Here is an 18,559-nt window from a genome sequence, read left to right on the forward strand (position 1 = left end):
ATCATTCCAATCCTACCTTATACTATTCTATCTCATATTACTCTATCCTAACCAGCTTATTCTATCATATCTTAGCCGTTCCTATGCTACCTTATCCAATTCTATCTTACCTTTAGCCATTGCTATCCTACCTTATTCTATTCTATCATATATTAGCCGTTCATATGCTACCTTATTCTATTCCATCCTATCGTACCCATTCTAATCCTACCACATGCTATTCTATCTTACAATTGGCATTCCTATTCTACCTTATCCTATTCTTTTATATCTTAGCCGTTCCTATCCTATCTTATCCTATACTACATATTCTTATCCTACCACATCCTAATCTATCTTGCCCTAGTCATTCCAATCCTACCTTATACTATTCTATCTCATATTACTCTATCCTAACCAGCTTATTCTATCATATATTAGCCGCTCCTATGCTACCTTATCCAATTCTATCTTACCTTTAGCCATTGCTATCCTACCTTATTCTATTCTATCATATCTTAGCCGTTCATATGCTACCTTATTTAATTCCATCCTATCTTACCCATTCTAATCCTACCACATGCTATTCTATCTTACAATTGGCATTCCTATTCTACCTTATCCTATTCTTTTATATCTTAGCCGTTCATATCCTATCTTATCCTATACTACACATTCTTATCCTACCACATCCTATTCTATCTTGCCCTAATCATTCCAATCCTACCTTATACTATTCTATCTCATATTACTCTATCCTAACCAGCTTATTCTATCATATATTAGCCACTCCTATGCTACCTTATCCAATTCTATCTTACCTTTAGCCATTGCTATCCTACCTTATTCTATTCAATCATATCTTAGCCATTCATATGCTACCTTATTCTATTCCATCCTATCTTACCCATTCTAATCCTACCACATGCTATTCTATCTTACAATTGGCATTCCTATTCTACCTTATCCTATTCTTTTATATTTTAGCCGTTCCTATCCTATCTTATCCTATCTTACACATTCTTATCCTACCACATCCTATTCTATCTTACGTTAACCATTCCTATCCTATCTTGGCCTATTCTATCATACCTTAGCCATTTTTATCCTACCTTATCTTATTCTATCTTATATTAGCCATTCCAAACTAGCTTATTCTATCATATCTTAGCCGTTCCTATACTACCTTATCCTACCATATCTTTGCCCTTTTCATCCTACCACATCCTATTCTATCTTACCCTACCCGTTGCTATCCCACCTAATGCCATCTTAGCCGTTACTATCTTATCCGATTCTACCATACCTTAGCCGTTCACATACTACCTTATCCTATCTTACACATTCTTATCCTACCACATCCTATTCTATCTTACCTTAGTCATTCCTATCCTACCTTATACTATTCTATTTATATGACTCTTTCCTAACCAGCTTATTCTATCATATCATAGCCATTCCTATATTACGTTATCCTATTCTATCTTACCTTAGCCATTCCTATCCTACCTTGCCCTATTATATCATATCTTAGCCATTCTTATCCTACCACATCCTATTCTATCTTACCTTAGCCATTCCTATCCTATCTTGGCCTATTCTATCATACCTTGGCCATTCTTATCCTGCCTCATCTTATTCTGTCTTATATTAGCCGTTCGAAACCAGCTTATTCTATCATATTTTAGCCGTACCTATCCTACCTTATGTTATTCCATCATACCTTAGCCGTTCCTATCATACCTTATCCTATTCTATCTTATATTGGCCATTCTAAACCAACTTATTGTATCATAGCTTAGTCGTTCCTATACTACCTAATCCTTTTCTATCTTATTTTAGCAGTTCCAAACCAGCTTATTCTATCATATATTAGCCGCTCCTATGCTACCTTATCCAATTCTATCTTACCTTTAGCCACTGCTATCCTACCTTATTCTATTCTATCATATCTTAGCCGTTCATATGCTACCTTATTCTATTCCATCCGATCTTACCCATTCTAATCCTACCACATGCTATTCTATCTTACAATTGGCATTCCTATTCTACCTTATCCTATTCTTTTATATCTTAGCCGTTCCTATCCTATCTTATCCTATCCTACACATTCTTATCCTACCTCATCCTATCCTATCTTACCTTAACCATTCCTATCCTACCTTAGCATATTCTACCATATCTTACACGTTCCTTTCCTACCTCATCCTATTCCATCCTATCTTACCCATTCTAATCCTACCACATCCTATTCTATCTTACAATTGGCATTCCTATCCTACCTTATCCTATTCTATTATATTTTAGCCGTTCCTATCCTATCTTATCCTATCCTACACATTCTTATCCTACCACATCCTATCCTATCTTACCTTAACCATTCCTATCCTACCTTATCCTATTCTATCTTACCTTCGCCATTCCTATCCTATCTTGGCCTATTCTATCATACCTTAGCTATTTTTATCCTACCTTATTTTATTGTATCTCATATTAGCCGTTCCTATACCACCTTATCCTATCATATCTTTGCCATTTTCATCATACCATATCCTATTCTTTCTTAGCTTACCCGTTGCTATCCTACCTAATGCTATCTTAGCCGTTCCTATCTTATACGATTCTATCATACCTCAGCTGTTCCAATCCTACGTTATATTATTTTATCTCATATTAGTCTTTCCTAACCAGCTTATTCTATAATATCTTAGCCGTTCCTATGCTACCTTATCCTGTTCTATCTTACCTTAGACATCCCTATGCTACCTTCTCCTATTCTATCTTACCTTTATCCATTCCTATCCTACCTTATCCTATCCTGTAATATCTTAGCCGTTCATATGCTACCACATCCTATTCTATCATACCTTAGCCATTCCTATCCTACCTTATCTTATTCTGTCTTATATTAGCCGTTCCAAACCAGCTTATTCCCTCATATCTTAGCCGTTCCTATACTACCTTATCCTATTTTATCATATCTTAGCCATTCTTATCCTACCACATCCTACTCTATCTTACCTTACCCGTTGCAATCGTACCAAATGCTATCTTAGCCGTTCCTATCTTATCCGATTACATCATACCTTAGCCGTTCCTAACCTACCTTATCCTATCTTACACATTCTTATCCTACCACATCCTATTCTATCTTGCGCTAGTCATTACAATCCTACCTTATACTATTCTATCTCATATTACTCTTTCCTAACCAGCTTATTCTATCATATCTTAGCCGTTCCTATGCTACCTTATCCTATATTATCATATCTTAGCCATTCTTATCCTACCACATCCAACTCTATCTTACTTTACCCGTTGCTATCCTACCAAATGCTATCTTACTTGTTCCTATCTAATCCGATTATATCATTCCTTAGCCATTCCTAACCTACCTTATCCTATTCTTTTATATCTTAGCCGTTCCTATCCTATCTTATCCTATACTACACATTCTTATCCTACCACATGCTATTGTATCTTGCCCTAGTCATTCCAATCCTACCTTATACTATTCTATCTCATATTACTCTATCCTAACCAGCTTATTCTATCATATATTAGCCGCTCCTATGCTACCTTATCCAATTCTATCTTACCTTTAGCCATTGCTATCCTACCTTATTCTATTCTATCATATCTTGGCCGTTCATACGCTACCTTATTCTATTCCATCCTATCTTACCCATTCTAATCCTACCACATGCTATTCTATCTTATAATTGGCATTCCTATCCTACCTTATCCTATTCTATTATATCTTAGCCGTTCCTCTCCTATCTTATCCTATACTACACATTCTTATCCTACCACATCCTATCCTATCTTACCTTAGCCATTCCTATCCTATCTTGGCCTATTCTATCATATCTTAGCCATTTTTATCCTACCTTATCTTATTCTATCTCATATTAGCCGTTCCTATACTACCTTATCCTATCATATCTTTGCCATTTTCATCCTACCACATCCTATTCTATCTTCGCGTACCCATTGCTATCCTACCTAATAATATCTTAGCCATGCCTGTCTTATACGTTTCTATCATACCTCAGCTGTTCCTATCATACCTCATCCTATTCTATCTTATATTACTCTTTCCTAACCAGCTTATTCTTTTATATCTTAGCCGTTCCTATGCTACCTTATCCTATTCTATCTTACCTTAGCCATTCCTATGCTACCTTCTCCTATTCTATCTTACCTTTATCCATTCCTGTCCTACCTTATCCTATCCTATAATATCTTAGCCGTTCATATGCTACCACATCCTATTCTATCATACCTTAGCCATTCCTATCCTACCTTATCTTATTCTGTCTTATATTAGCCGTTCCAAACCAGCTTATTCTCTCATATCTTAACCGTTCCCATACTACCTTATCCTATTTTATCATATCTTAGCCATTCTTATCCTACCACATCCTACTCTCTTACCTTATCCGTTGCTATCCTACCAAATGCTATCTTAGCCGTTCCTATCTCATCCGATTATGTCATACCTTAGCCGTTCCTAACCTACTTTATCCTATCTTACACATTCTTATCCTACCACATCCTATTATATCTTGCCCAAGTCATTCCAATCCTACCTTATACTATTCTATCTCATATTATTCTTTGCTAACCAGCTTATTCTATCATATCTAAGCCATTCCAATGCTACCTTATCCAATTCTATCTTACCTTTAGCCATTGCTATCCTACCTTATTCTATTCTATCATATCTTAGCCGTTCATATGCTACCTTATTCTAATCCATCCGATCTTACCCATTCTAATCCTACCACATGTAATTCTATCTTACAATTGGCATTCCTATTCTACCTTATCCTATTCTTTTATATCTTAGCCGTTCCTAACCTATCTTATCCTATCCTACACATTCTTATCCTACCTCATCCTATCCTATCTTACCTTAACCATTCCTATCCTACCTTATCCTATTCTATTATATCTTAGCCGTTCCTATCCTATCTTATCCTATCCTACACATTCTTATCCTACCACATCCCATCCTATCTTACCTTAACCATTCCTATCCTACCTTATCCTATTCTATCTTACCTTCGCCATTCCTATCCTATCTTGGCCTATTCTATCATACCTTAGCCATTTTTATCCTACCTTATCTTATTCTATCTCATATTAGCCGTTCCTATACCACCTTATCCTATCATATCTTTGCCATTTTCATCATACCATATCCTATTCTTTCTTAGCTTACCCGTTGCTATCCTACCTAATGCTATCTTAGCCGTTCCTATCTTATACGATTCTATCATACCTCAGCTGTTCCAATCCTACGTTATATTATTTTATCTCATATTAGTCTTTCCTAACCAGCTTATTCTATAATATCTTAGCCGTTCCTATGCTACCTTATCCTGTTCTATCTTACCTTAGACATCCCTATGCTACCTTCTCCTATTCTATCTTACCTTTATCCATTCCTATCCTACCTTATCCTATCCTGTAATATCTTAGCCGTTCATATGCTACCACATCCTATTCTATCATACCTTAGCCATTCCTATCCTACCTTATCTTATTCTGTCTTATATTAGCCGTTCCAAACCAGCTTATTCCCTCATATCTTAGCCGTTCCTATACTACCTTATCCTATTTTATCATATCTTAGCCATTCTTATCCTACCACATCCTACTCTATCTTACCTTACCCGTTGCAATCGTACCAAATGCTATCTTAGCCGTTCCTATCTTATCCGATTATATCATACCTTAGCCGTTCCTAACCTACCTTATCCTATCTTACACATTCTTATCCTACCACATCCTATTCTATCTTGCGCTAGTCATTACAATCCTACCTTATACTATTCTATCTCATATTACTCTTTCCTAACCAGCTTATTCTATCATATATTAGCCGCTCCTATGCTACCTTATCCAATTCTATCTTACCTTTAGCCATTCCTATCCTACCTTATCTTATTCTGTCTTATATTAGCCGTTCCAAACCAGCTTATTCCCTCATATCTTAGCCGTTCCTATGCTACCTTATCCTATATTATCATATCTTAGCCATTCTTATCCTACCACATCCTACTCTATCTTACTTTACCCGTTGCTATCCTACCAAATGCTATGTTAGCTGTTCCTATCTAATCCGATTATATCATTCCTTAGCCATTCCTAACCTACCTTATCCTATTTTATCATATCTTAGCCATTCTTATCCTACCACATCCTACTCTATATTACCTTACCCGTTGCAATCGTACCAAATGCTATCTTAGCCGTTCCTATCTTATCCGATTATATCATACCTTAGCCGTTCCTATCCTATCTTATCCTATACTACACATTCTTATCCTACCACATCCTATTCTATCTTGCCCTAGTCATTCCAATCCTACCTTATACTATTGTATCTCATATTACTCTATCCTAACCAGCTTATTCTATCATATATTAGCCGCTCCTATGCTACCTTATCCAATTCTATCTTACCTTTAGCCATTCCTATCCTACCTTATCTTATTCTGTCTTATATTAGCCGTTCCAAACCAGCTTATTCCCTCATATCTTAGCCGTTCCTATACTACCTTATCCTATTTTATCATATCTTAGCCATTCTTATCCTGCCACATCCTACTCTCTTACCTTACCCGTTGCTATCCTACCAAATGCTATCTTAGCCGTTCCTATCTCATCCGATTATATCATACCTTAGCCATTCCTAACCTACCTTATCCTATCTTACACATTCTTATCCTACCAAATCCTATTCTGTCTTGACCTAGTCATTCCAATCCTACGTTATACTATTCTATCTCATATTACTTGTAGGAATTATTAGCTCAGGTAATTTTAATATCTCCACCAATATGTTTTGAAATTAATTAACTTTTAATTAATTATTATTTAATGCTGATTATTAACCAATTGTTATGCCGAATGGTCGGCTCCTCCAAACTCAATTGTGAATCCCCGATATCTGTTAATGTGAGACTTAAATGGGATTCATTAATAACCAGTATCGCTTAATAACCTGGGTTAGTGGGCTCGTCCAGCGAGCTGCGTCACCAGGTAATGTAAACGATCGGTAGCGAAGCTCCCCTCACGGCCGATGAGAGAGAGTCTCGCGATATTTCAGGCGAGTTTAGAGGTTTCAGAGCGTAGTAGCCAGATCGCACAGAGGCAGGGACTATTGTGAGCACTCAATGACGGAGGCTGAAGTTGTGTAAAAAGACATGCATTTATTCCTACAACTAACATAAGACAGACATTACACCTAACAAACAATAAACATGAAATAACGGAATAGACACAAACGATGTAATCATGAAAATGCAATGACCAGATTTAAAATGATTAACCTGAAAAGGGAAAAACTGTTCTGCAAAGCAAGCAGTTTGTAAGGATTATAAACCTAAAGGAATATAGCAGGTGAATAGGACAGTTCAGGTTGTTAGAAAGGAAAGGAAGTTGGTTTACTTGGATGCAGGAAAGAGGGAGGTCTTTGCAGTTGGTTGCAGTGGCTGATGAGCTGATGGGTGATGGCTCTCAGGGAGGCGCGGTGTTTGCAGCGGTTGTTGGAGTGGAGTCCCTCCGGTTCTTTCTTCTGGTGAAGCTTGGGCTGAGTTGCAGTTCTTTGGGTCTTCACCGACGGGCTTTAAGAACGCTGCTTGTTTCTCCGTGTTCTTCTCTTTTTCTCCGCCTTTCTCCACCTTTCTCTGTTCTGAGGTGCCAGGTTTTATAGCATAAGGTTCGTGATTAGGAGTGACCAGGAATTTGAGTCCTGGACCAATGGCTGACCATCCATTTGGCGGGCTTCGGAAGGGGGTCGGTATCAGTCTTTTTGGGATTTATGACCAGACTGACTTCTCTGGTAATGGTGATTTTCATTAGGCTGGTGTAACTTTTGATACGTCCACTTTTGTGGTAACCACTGACCAGATTTGGAAACTGGAGTGATTTTCCTTCGGTTTGATACCAAACATGCCGTACCAGCCCAGCGGTTCACACCAAATACCATCTGTGATGATTAATTAATGATTACTTATATTATGCTATTATGTTATGTTCTATTACTCACACCAGTATATGGTACAGGTGGTTTAGGTTGTACCTCAACAGATATTACCCTTTATACAGACATTATATGACATATTCTCATGTCATAAGCACATCTTACCCTTAGATAGGCATGGTAGAATACAAAGATCAGATAAGGGTTGCCGAGGAATGTGGCAAAGAAAAAGGGGGGGGGAGAAGGTTTGTCAAACAAAGAAAAAGAATCTCCAAAAGTTAAGACACATTCGAACATAACCTGTACATATCTGTATATTAAGACTAGTAGTCAAGAGTAAATACATATACAGATATACAAAAGCCAAACTTAAAAGAAACTTTCTTTGGGGTGTTGGTCTGTTCGGTGAGTGGTATGTAAGGCAGGACGTCGGGGGATGGGGTTGTGTGCCAAGTCGAGGGGCCCCTGTCCCTGGGGATCCACTCTGCTATCTGTAGGTCGTTAAAGCTTTGGGCAATAAAAGTTGGAGTGCTGGCCTCCCTGGTTATCTATGTGTGTGGGGTCACAAACCCCCCTTTGGGGCCTAGGTCGATGTGTGCCTTCTCGTACCAGGGTAGGCCTTGTCTCAGGCCACCTGGAATTTAAGCTTTGTGATATGTGCATGTGTGATCCTACATATCCCCCCTTTCGGCTGATGATGGCATTGCCATCATTCAGGCGACGGAAGTTGAAACAGGATCATCCACATGCAACGAGGCACATGAAAGTTCCCGTTGTTCGGCACTCTGGGTGGTACAGTGACTGGATGGACAGGGAGGAGGCGCAAGGGCTGGCCCCTGGCTTCTGGGACAGCAAGGAGTGGTGAACCCTCTGTCGAACAGGGTGCTGCAGCTCCCAGCAAGGCGTCCAGGAACCTCTCGTGCAGTCGATTGGACTCAGCTTGGTTCACAGTCGTTGGGTAACTGCTCCAGCATGTGGGTAGTGTCCACGGCAGCATGATGCATGGCATCCTGGGTCCATCGGACACCTGTCCCACTCGTTTGGCGTCTCTCATGGAGGTAATGGGCTCGGTCGACATCGTCAGACGAATACTCGCTGTATGTGGGTACAACAGTTAGTAATCAAGAGACCGGGCTGTTCCCGGAAGACAATGCCTGACGGAGGCCCAGGGGATGCCCTCTTGGACTGGGGCCTCATCCCTCCTGGCTGAGTAATGCTAGTAGCAGGGCAGCGTCATCCTAGTGGTAAGGGGATAGAAAATAAGGACCGGATTAGGAGTGAGGGGGTGAGTCAAGACCGATTCGGAGTGTGGTGCACCCTTGTGCAAAGGGGACAGGAAAAAGATATAGTGGCAACAATTCTCGGCCAGAGGACAACTGTAAAGAAACAAACGTGACAAGAAAATGCAAAACCGGATCCTCTTCAGTAATTTCCCGGGCACGCGTGAGCCACCCCAGGTCCTTACCAAAAACAACAACCAAAGAAAATGAGAAGTTATCAAAACAAACAAACAGATAAACAAAAACATCAAGATCACCCAGATATCAGTAGTCAAGCTCACCACCTTGGTCTACCCTATCTGTGACCTTCTCTCCTTCCCTTCCTCTTTGTTCTTCTCTCTTGGGGGTTTTGGGGAGATTTGAACTGGAAAAGTTGTCCTTCTTTTGGTTGGAATTGGCAGCAGACCAGACATCCTTTCACATATTCCGTCACATCCTGTCGCATGTTAGGCCAGTAGGCTACTTGACTAAGTGCCTCATAGGTTGTTTTGGCATTGCGGTGGCCTGCACAGGGTGCGTTGTGGGCGTACAGTAGCATGACCCCCCTTTGTGCCTGAGGGACCACGAGCCGTGGTGAAGTGTGGGCATCAGGGACATGAAGAGGTACGCCCTTGGCAAGATGAAAAGAGGATAAAGCCATCATCAGGTGATGGAGGTCAGGAAGGGATTCTTGGTCAGTTGTGGAGATCGAGTTCGCAGCGGAGTTGCGGAGGTAATCGCAGACCTTGCTGAGCACAGAATCAGTGGGCTGGAGGGAGACAATGTCAGAGTTGGAAACCTGAGGGGAAAGTTCCAACAGTGAAATCGTTGGCGGTGGGGCAGATGCTCGGCTGTGACTGCGGGTGACGATCTGGACAGCGTGGGTGGGTGGGAGGGGACAAAACTCCCATGAATCACCATGCAGTGCTCCTGCTTTGGCAAGTGCATCCGTGTGGTCATGGTGTTTGACTGGCTTGTTCCCTGATGTCTTGAAGCCATTCTGTGTCCAGTGAGGGAGATAGCACATGAAGCTGAGACGTGTATAGCTGGAGTCTTTGCAGATCAGCAGGTACTCTACTCCATGTTCGGAGGCCACCTCCCGGGCGATTAAGATTGTTGCCAGCTTCGCATACTGCGATGTGTGAGGACAGAGCTTGAGCTGTTGTGGTGGGACGAGGTCATCGTTGAGCCCCAGAATGCTTGCTCTAGCTTTCAGGGTCCCCTTTTGTTTGAATGCGCATCCATCTACATAAATGGTGATCATGTCTTGAGAGACATTCTCATCAACGTAGTGGTGTTGCGACGGTTCCATTGGCGTCGGCGTGTCCAAAATGCTGGGTGCTGCTGGTCCCTCCCGAGAATAGTAGTGGCAGCTGGGTGACTGTACTGTGTCAGGCTGGGCAGTTATAGCATGGATTGTCAGGTGTTGGTCACCAGCAAGCTCCATGTCACATACAGTCCCTTTTGTCACTGGATATTTTTCTACCCCCATGGTCATTACCACATCTGTGACTTCCATGCCTTGGAGCCATATGCCTTTCCTGATCTTGGGGCTGAAGGATCCTGAGGTAGGGTCCAGCCTACACAGGAAGGAGTCATGGTGCTGGCATGGGTCTCTCGTGTCACGATTCTGATCTCCAGCTGGGTACTCTCCATGGTGTGGAGTGAGGTCTGAGGATGCAGCCAGGGTTTGACATTCCTGTGTGGCTGCGTCAGGTTTCCACAGTGGCAGTGGTTCTATAACTTGAGCCCAAATTTTCAGACGTTGGAAGTCTAACATCGGCTCGAACCGGTTCAGCAAATCTTTCCCAATGAGGAGAGGAATGGACTCAAGTTGGGAAATGTATACTGGGTGCATTACATTCATGGGACCAATGGACCAATTGAGGGGTATCATGTGATCCATCCTGGTGCCCACTGGTGAATACGCCAGTACGTCCAAAGAGCATTTCCTCGGCTGGAGGGTTTTGTTCTTCTGGGCGGCTAGGTGCTGCACTTGGCAGAAAAGACTGGCTGACATTAGGCTGATGTCTGCTGCAGTGTCGATGAGGGCCTCCAGGGTGAGAACATCTTCCAGGGTGATGGAGAGGTAGAATTTCTTGGCTACCCCCCTTTTCACTAGATCTCCCAGGAGCTGTGGCACAAGGGCCTGGCCAGGAATTGGTGAGGCATCACCACAGTAGGGGTGGTGCTCTTCTGAGTCACGGCACACAACTAGGACAGCGTTGTCAGGTGCTGGTGGGGGCTCATCCTCTTGATCGAGCTCTGTGTTGGTGACGGCAACATCAGGTGCTCTTACCAGGCCTGAGTCGGCAGCTTTTCCTAGTTGAGGTGGGACGTCTTCAGTTGTTCCAATATCTCTGGTAGGGAAGGCCGATAGCTGTTGAGTGTCGCTTGGGGCTGACGTCCAAGGGAGTCCGTGGGCATTGTCTGGTTTGGGTTCTGGTGAGGATTGTGGGGTCGTGCGTGTTTTGTGCTTCAGTCCTAGTCATTTCGGATCTTTCTTCCGAAAGTCCTCTTGACCCTTGAGGGGATGCTGAGCAAAGAAATCACGCAGCAACTGGAGTAGAACCCACTCATCTTTCTCCGTGGTTTGTCCAGGCTTCGAGTCTGGTTCATAACTTTTCCTCCTGTCTTTCCAGTTCCGCGGTTGATTCCATCGGGAACTTGGTGGAAAGCTTGAATTAGAGAACTGGCTTCCTAGCCGATCTCCCCGCTTATTCCAAGGCTCTGTGGGTCTTGGTTTCCCTTGGTTAAGAGAGCGCTGTGCCTCCCACCGGTCTGGCCGGGTCTTCAACTGCTGTGGAGGCGGACCAGGGTAACGCTCACTGTGGCTTGCTGCTCTCCAACCTCGGTCATGGATTGGTGGTTGCGGATAAGGGTGGCCACCTTCCAATGCCAGGTTGGAGTCTGTAATGCCAAGATTTAGCACTGCCGTCGCTTTAGTTGCTTTCTCGGCTGCTGCTCTTTGTTTGTGGTATGCCTTGATTGCAAGGTCTCGTAGTTGTTGACTTGTCATGGTGTGGGGACAAGCCATGAGCCCAAGGTAGTGATTTAAGGTTGGGTGGAGATTCCGAAGGAAGAGAGCCTTGAAGGTTGCATCTTCTTCCATGTCTGCCTCATTTTTGGACCCAAAATATGCCCGACGAAGGCGATTGTAGTAGGCTTGTGGAGTCTCTTGTCTGCTCTGTTTGACATCCAAGGCGACGCCGATACCTTGTTCCGACTCAGGATCAGCAAACTCTTGAATCAGTGCTTCGTGTAGCAGCTTGGAGTCGGCCTTGATTCGACTGGGCTGTCGATCAAGGAAGCTGCGGACCTCCAGGCTGGATGTGATCCTGATGAGGTACACTCTGTCCTCATTGGTCACACTGTCCAGTCTTTGGAGGTGGAAGTCAATGTCTTGGAGGTAGGTATGAATGTCGTGGCCCCCCATGGGGTTAGGTGTAAACATGTCGATATTCCGAGCTACTTTATCAAGCTCCTTTGTGGTAACCCGGTGTTGGTATCGCTTCAGTAAACCTGTTTCATCTGGGGTGCCTTCTTTGAGAGAGACCTTCCAGGCGCTTGGTTCCTCAAGGTCCGGTGATGGGCAAGGAGGTAACTTGTCCCGATGAGAGGTCCCTTGAACGCAGTCTGAGTGCCTTGGGGGAAACAGCACTGTCGGAGAGGAAGTCGGTGCCATCACTGAATTGTAGGAGGCTCCAAATTCTGACTTTACCTCATATGCCTGTATTAGTTCTTGTCTCATTCGGTCAATCTCTACTACGTCAGCTCGATGTTTCGTTCTGGCATCGGTGAGCTGTTCTTGGGAGCTGATTAGCTGGTGATTCAGCTTGTGCAGACATCTCTGTGCCTCAGCCAGATGGTTTTTCAGGGCCTGGATCTGAGCATCCTTGTTCTTGAGCTCTGTGTGGGCTCTGTCCAACAGTGTTTCGGCCTGGTCCAGTCTGGCTTCGAGGTTCTCTCTGGTGGCTATGGCTTGCTGTTCTTGCTGGTCAGCTTTAGCTCTGAGCTCTTCCAAGGCCTGTTGTAGCTTTTTGCTTGTTTGAGGAATCTTGCCTTCTTCTGTATCCTCTTCCTCATGGGACGGAGACCTTCTTTGTTGGAGTTCTTGCTCGAAGTTCTCAATGCGATGTTGAGCTTGGGCCGCATCTCGCTGTGTCTCAGCCAGAAGTTGTTGGGTGTCTCTCTCCTGCTGTTGGAGTGCTTGCACCCTTTGCTGGAGACAGGACGTTTCCTCTTCATTTGTCTTCAACCTGGCTAGAAGTTTGTGTGCGAGGGAGCCGAGTGCTTTGGTTAGCCTTTTACTCCCGCATTTCTGAGTGGGTGGCATGGCCATTAGTTCAGCGATGTCGTCCTCAATTTGGTTAGCTGCTTTGGACCGTATGAGATCGGCATGACTGGGCAGGAAGTCGGAAGTCACAACATCAGGCCTGGTACCCAAATCTTTCCACTGGTTGAGGGGGCTTTCCATGTGGATCATTGTGACTCGGTCAACTGCAGGGTGGCCGCAGAAATCTGTTACACTCAGACTGGGGGTTGTCTAGGTGGGTGACCTGACACCTAAATCTGGGTGAACAAATAAAACCAACAAAATAAAATAAAGTAGAACTGGGGCCTGTCACTGGGTAACTGGAAGGGTGTAGTGAACCACGGGAATAGTTACCCACGACAAAATAAACAAACAAAAATTGCTCCCTGGGAGAAGTTGTTGCAGGTTAGAACAGTGTGAGTTACTCTAGGGCTGGAGAGATGCCCTAGTCAGGGGTAAAGGATAAAACCTTATCCAGGAAATTGTCGGTCTGTGACTACTGACAGTGTCAGAAGATGACAGGAGAAGTTGGGAATAGAAAGTGGGAAGCAAGAGCTTCAAAAGCAATGGGACTGCATTCAAACTTAGCTTGCTGTTGCAGATCAGATTACCCCTGGGTTGGGCTCTGTTGAACAACTCCGCTTTGACCGGAAGGGGGACCACTAGCAGGTTCTGCTTTACTTGTCCCTATCCGAATTGTTGCGGTGTTAAGCTAGTGATGCAGGTGGAGAGGTTTGAACGCTGTCAGGTGTCCCTCCTGAACGGGGCACGTCCCACAAGCTCAATCCCAGCCAAGCAGGCCTGAGTCCGGCTCCCACTCCCCTGATCCCCAGCAATGTCAACTTGGAAGGGGGTGTTCTGTATGCACAACTGAGACAACCCAGGTGGGGCTCAGCTTATCGGCTGCACTACCTGAGACCTGACTCGACCAAGGCTGGCAAAATAGCCTTCAGGTATCACCCACCCTAGTGAGAGTCCAAGCTAGGGCCGTTCTCAGAACTCACCCTAGACGAGGTCCTGCTCAAAAGTTGTAATGATCGCATGAGGTACCTGTCAGCCTTGCCCTTAATGAGTCAGTGGGTGCAGCCGGGCTGGCACGCTTTTGGGCGTCCAATTGCTGAGAACTCCCCTTCGGTTCTGACAAACTGTATGATCGCAAGCAGTGACAGCAGAGCCACAGACAAGCTCAACCAACAGAGAGCGAATGGTAGGCACCTAGCACAGGAAGAGCTCAACTGATCAGAACCAAACGACTCTCTGATGTGATTGTGTATGTTGACCGTTGTTAATAATGGTTGAACTTCTATGCAAGTACCCTTGTTGGGGGAGAGGGAGTGAATAAAAGCATAAAGTGAAATAAGACCTAAAATAAATCAAAAAGATAAAACAGAAATCAAACCCAATGAGTTGTGATTCTTATTCAATTGAAAACATCAATTAGTTATGCAGCAATAACCTAATTAGATGTTAATGTGTTGTAATCAAGTTAATTAAAAAGTTGATTAAGGCTTTCAGGCAAGAACCTGTGTGTCCAATTATGAGTGTTGGTATTACCGCAGATGACCACCAGAGGCCCAACTCAGATGTTAACCTACTATGGCTGACCACTAGAGGTGCAATTTCAATGGAGTGGCACTGCTATGGCTTGCCACTAGAAGCGCAATTTCGAAATTGAGTGGTAGTTCTATGCCTGACCACTAGAGGCGCAATTTCGAAATGGAGTGGTAGTTCTATGACTGACCACTAGAGGCTCAATGGGGCGTTGCTCCCTTTGTGGGGGGTCCCAGGCAAGTGAGCCTAAGGGGTAGGGTCACTGGTGACCCAAAAAAAAATTGGCGTCAGGCAGGCCTTCAGGGCTCTGATCTCTAAGTGGTTAGAGTGGCGTTCGCAGACTGCACTCGTAACCAAAGAGATAGCTAGGCGGTTGCCGACGATCAATGAGTGTCACACACGTTTAATGCATGCACATGCCGCTTGCGGCCTTCTGCGCCTTGCGCAGTTTAACCCCTTAAAACTATTACTGGAGCGAGGAAGCGCTCGCGTTACGGCGACGGATCTAAATAGTGAGTGCACTATATCACGTCGCAAATGATGCTGAAACCACGGCGGGTCTCAAGAACTGGAGACTCCCAATTTCCAAATTACACACGCACTTGGCTCGCAGCGCAAAGTGGTGTTAAACTTGCTTTGTCTAAAGCAGGCACACACATATGAGTAAGATCCTGATAGGTAGCTAAGCTATCGGTCTTATCTCAGGGAGTCCAAGCGCAACAGAATTCAGGTTAGAACCTCGTAACAAGAATTCCTGTTCGCTAATAGAGAGATCTCTGCCAGGATATATGGAAACGGAGAAACTCGTCCGAATCGATCCTGGAAACAACGCGCTATATCTGAGAATCTCGTCAGACATAGGGTTAAGGTTTACTGCAGTTTTAAACGAAATAAACTAAAATAAAATAACCAAAAATAAAACAAAATAATATAACTACTAATAACAGAAATAAAAATAACTATATTAAGCCCGTATGTTCCCGCTTATATGCCTTCAGATTGCCCTGAGTGCGATCGATCCTCAACTTTTTGCAACCAGTTCACTGTAGCGCTTATTCAACTGTACGTTCAGTCATAAAAAGTTTAAATTGTGTGCTCACAATAAGTTTAAACCTTGTGCCCGCATTCTCCACCAATTATGTAGGAATTATTAGCTCAGGTAATTTTAATATCTCCACCAATATGTTTTGAAATTAATTAACTTTTAATTAATTATTATTTAATGCTGATTATTAACCAATTGTTATGCCGAATGGTCGGCTCCTCCAAACTCAATTGTGAATCCCCGATATCTGTTAATGTGAGACTTAAATGGGATTCATTAATAACCAGTATCGCTTAATAACCTGGGTTAGTGGGCTCGTCCAGCGAGCTGCGTCACCAGGTAATGTAAACGATCGGTAGCGAAGCTCCCCTCACGGCCGATGAGAGAGAGTCTCGCGATATTTCAGGCGAGTTTAGAGGTTTCAGAGCGTAGTAGCCAGATCGCACAGAGGCAGGGACTATTGTGAGCACTCAATGACGGAGGCTGAAGTTGTGTAAAAAGACATGCATTTATTCCTACAACTAACATAAGACAGACATTACACCTAACAAACAATAAACATGAAATAACGGAATAGACACAAACGATGTAATCATGAAAATGCAATGACCAGATTTAAAATGATTAACCTGAAAAGGGAAAAACTGTTCTGCAAAGCAAGCAGTTTGTAAGGATTATAAACCTAAAGGAATATAGCAGGTGAATAGGACAGTTCAGGTTGTTAGAAAGGAAAGGAAGTTGGTTTACTTGGATGCAGGAAAGAGGGAGGTCTTTGCAGTTGGTTGCAGTGGCTGATGAGCTGATGGGTGATGGCTCTCAGGGAGGCGCGGTGTTTGCAGCGGTTGTTGGAGTGGAGTCCCTCCGGTTCTTTCTTCTGGTGAAGCTTGGGCTGAGTTGCAGTTCTTTGGGTCTTCACCGACGGGCTTTAAGAACGCTGCTTGTTTCTCCGTGTTCTTCTCTTTTTCTCCGCCTTTCTCCACCTTTCTCTGTTCTGAGGTGCCAGGTTTTATAGCATAAGGTTCGTGATTAGGAGTGACCAGGAATTTGAGTCCTGGACCAATGGCTGACCATCCATTTGGCGGGCTTCGGAAGGGGGTCGGTATCAGTCTTTTTGGGATTTATGACCAGACTGACTTCTCTGGTAATGGTGATTTTCATTAGGCTGGTGTAACTTTTGATACGTCCACTTTTGTGGTAACCACTGACCAGATTTGGAAACTGGAGTGATTTTCCTTCGGTTTGATACCAAACATGCCGTACCAGCCCAGCGGTTCACACCAAATACCATCTGTGATGATTAATTAATGATTACTTATATTATGCTATTATGTTATGTTCTATTACTCACACCAGTATATGGTACAGGTGGTTTAGGTTGTACCTCAACAGATATTACCCTTTATACAGACATTATATGACATATTCTCATGTCATAAGCACATCTTACCCTTAGATAGGCATGGTAGAATACAAAGATCAGATAAGGGTTGCCGAGGAATGTGGCAAAGAAAAAGGGGGGGGGAGAAGGTTTGTCAAACAAAGAAAAAGAATCTCCAAAAGTTAAGACACATTCGAACATAACCTGTACATATCTGTATATTAAGACTAGTAGTCAAGAGTAAATACATATACAGATATACAAAAGCCAAACTTAAAAGAAACTTTCTTTGGGGTGTTGGTCTGTTCGGTGAGTGGTATGTAAGGCAGGACGTCGGGGGATGGGGTTGTGTGCCAAGTCGAGGGGCCCCTGTCCCTGGGGATCCACTCTGCTATCTGTAGGTCGTTAAAGCTTTGGGCAATAAAAGTTGGAGTGCTGGCCTCCCTGGTTATCTATGTGTGTGGGGTCACAAACCCCCCTTTGGGGCCTAGGTCGATGTGTGCCTTCTCGTACCAGGGTAGGCCTTGTCTCAGGCCACCTGGAATTTAAGCTTTGTGATATGTGCATGTGTGATCCTACATACTCTTTCCTAACCAGCTTATTCTATCATATCTTAGCCGTTCCTATGCTACCTTATCCAATTCTATCTTACCTTTAGCCATTGCTATCCTACCTTATTCTATTCTATCATATATTAGCCGTTCATATGCTACCTTATTCTATTCCATCCTATCGTACCCATTCTAATCCTACCACATGCTATTCTATCTTACAATTGGCATTCCTATTCTACCTTATCCTATTCTTTTATATCTTAGCCGTTCCTATCCTATCTTATCCTATACTACACATTCTTATCCTACCACATCCTATCCTATCTTACCTTAACCATTCCTATCCTACCTTATACTATTCTATCTCATATTACTCTATCCTAACCAGCTTATTCTATCATATATTAGCCGCTCCTATGCTACCTTATCCAATTCTATCTTACCTTTAGCCATTGCTATCCTACCTTATTCTATTCTATCAT

At 43.3% G+C, this 18,559-nt stretch overlaps 1 long non-coding RNA gene across 1 annotated transcript; it reads right to left on the minus strand.

Moving 5' to 3' along the window:
* Nucleotides 1–7,182: 7,182 nt before the first annotated feature.
* On the minus strand, nt 7,183–18,074 carry LOC125728607 (uncharacterized). Its single transcript, XR_007389192.1, has 2 exons — nt 17,126–18,074; nt 7,183–7,663 (listed from the first exon to the last, which is right to left on the minus strand). It is a non-coding gene; the product is annotated as an uncharacterized LOC125728607 (long non-coding RNA).
* Nucleotides 18,075–18,559: the final 485 nt, after the last annotated feature.

Source organism: Brienomyrus brachyistius, unplaced genomic scaffold (genome assembly GCF_023856365.1).
Source record: "Brienomyrus brachyistius isolate T26 unplaced genomic scaffold, BBRACH_0.4 scaffold348, whole genome shotgun sequence".
Taxonomy (NCBI): Eukaryota; Metazoa; Chordata; class Actinopteri; order Osteoglossiformes; family Mormyridae; genus Brienomyrus; species Brienomyrus brachyistius.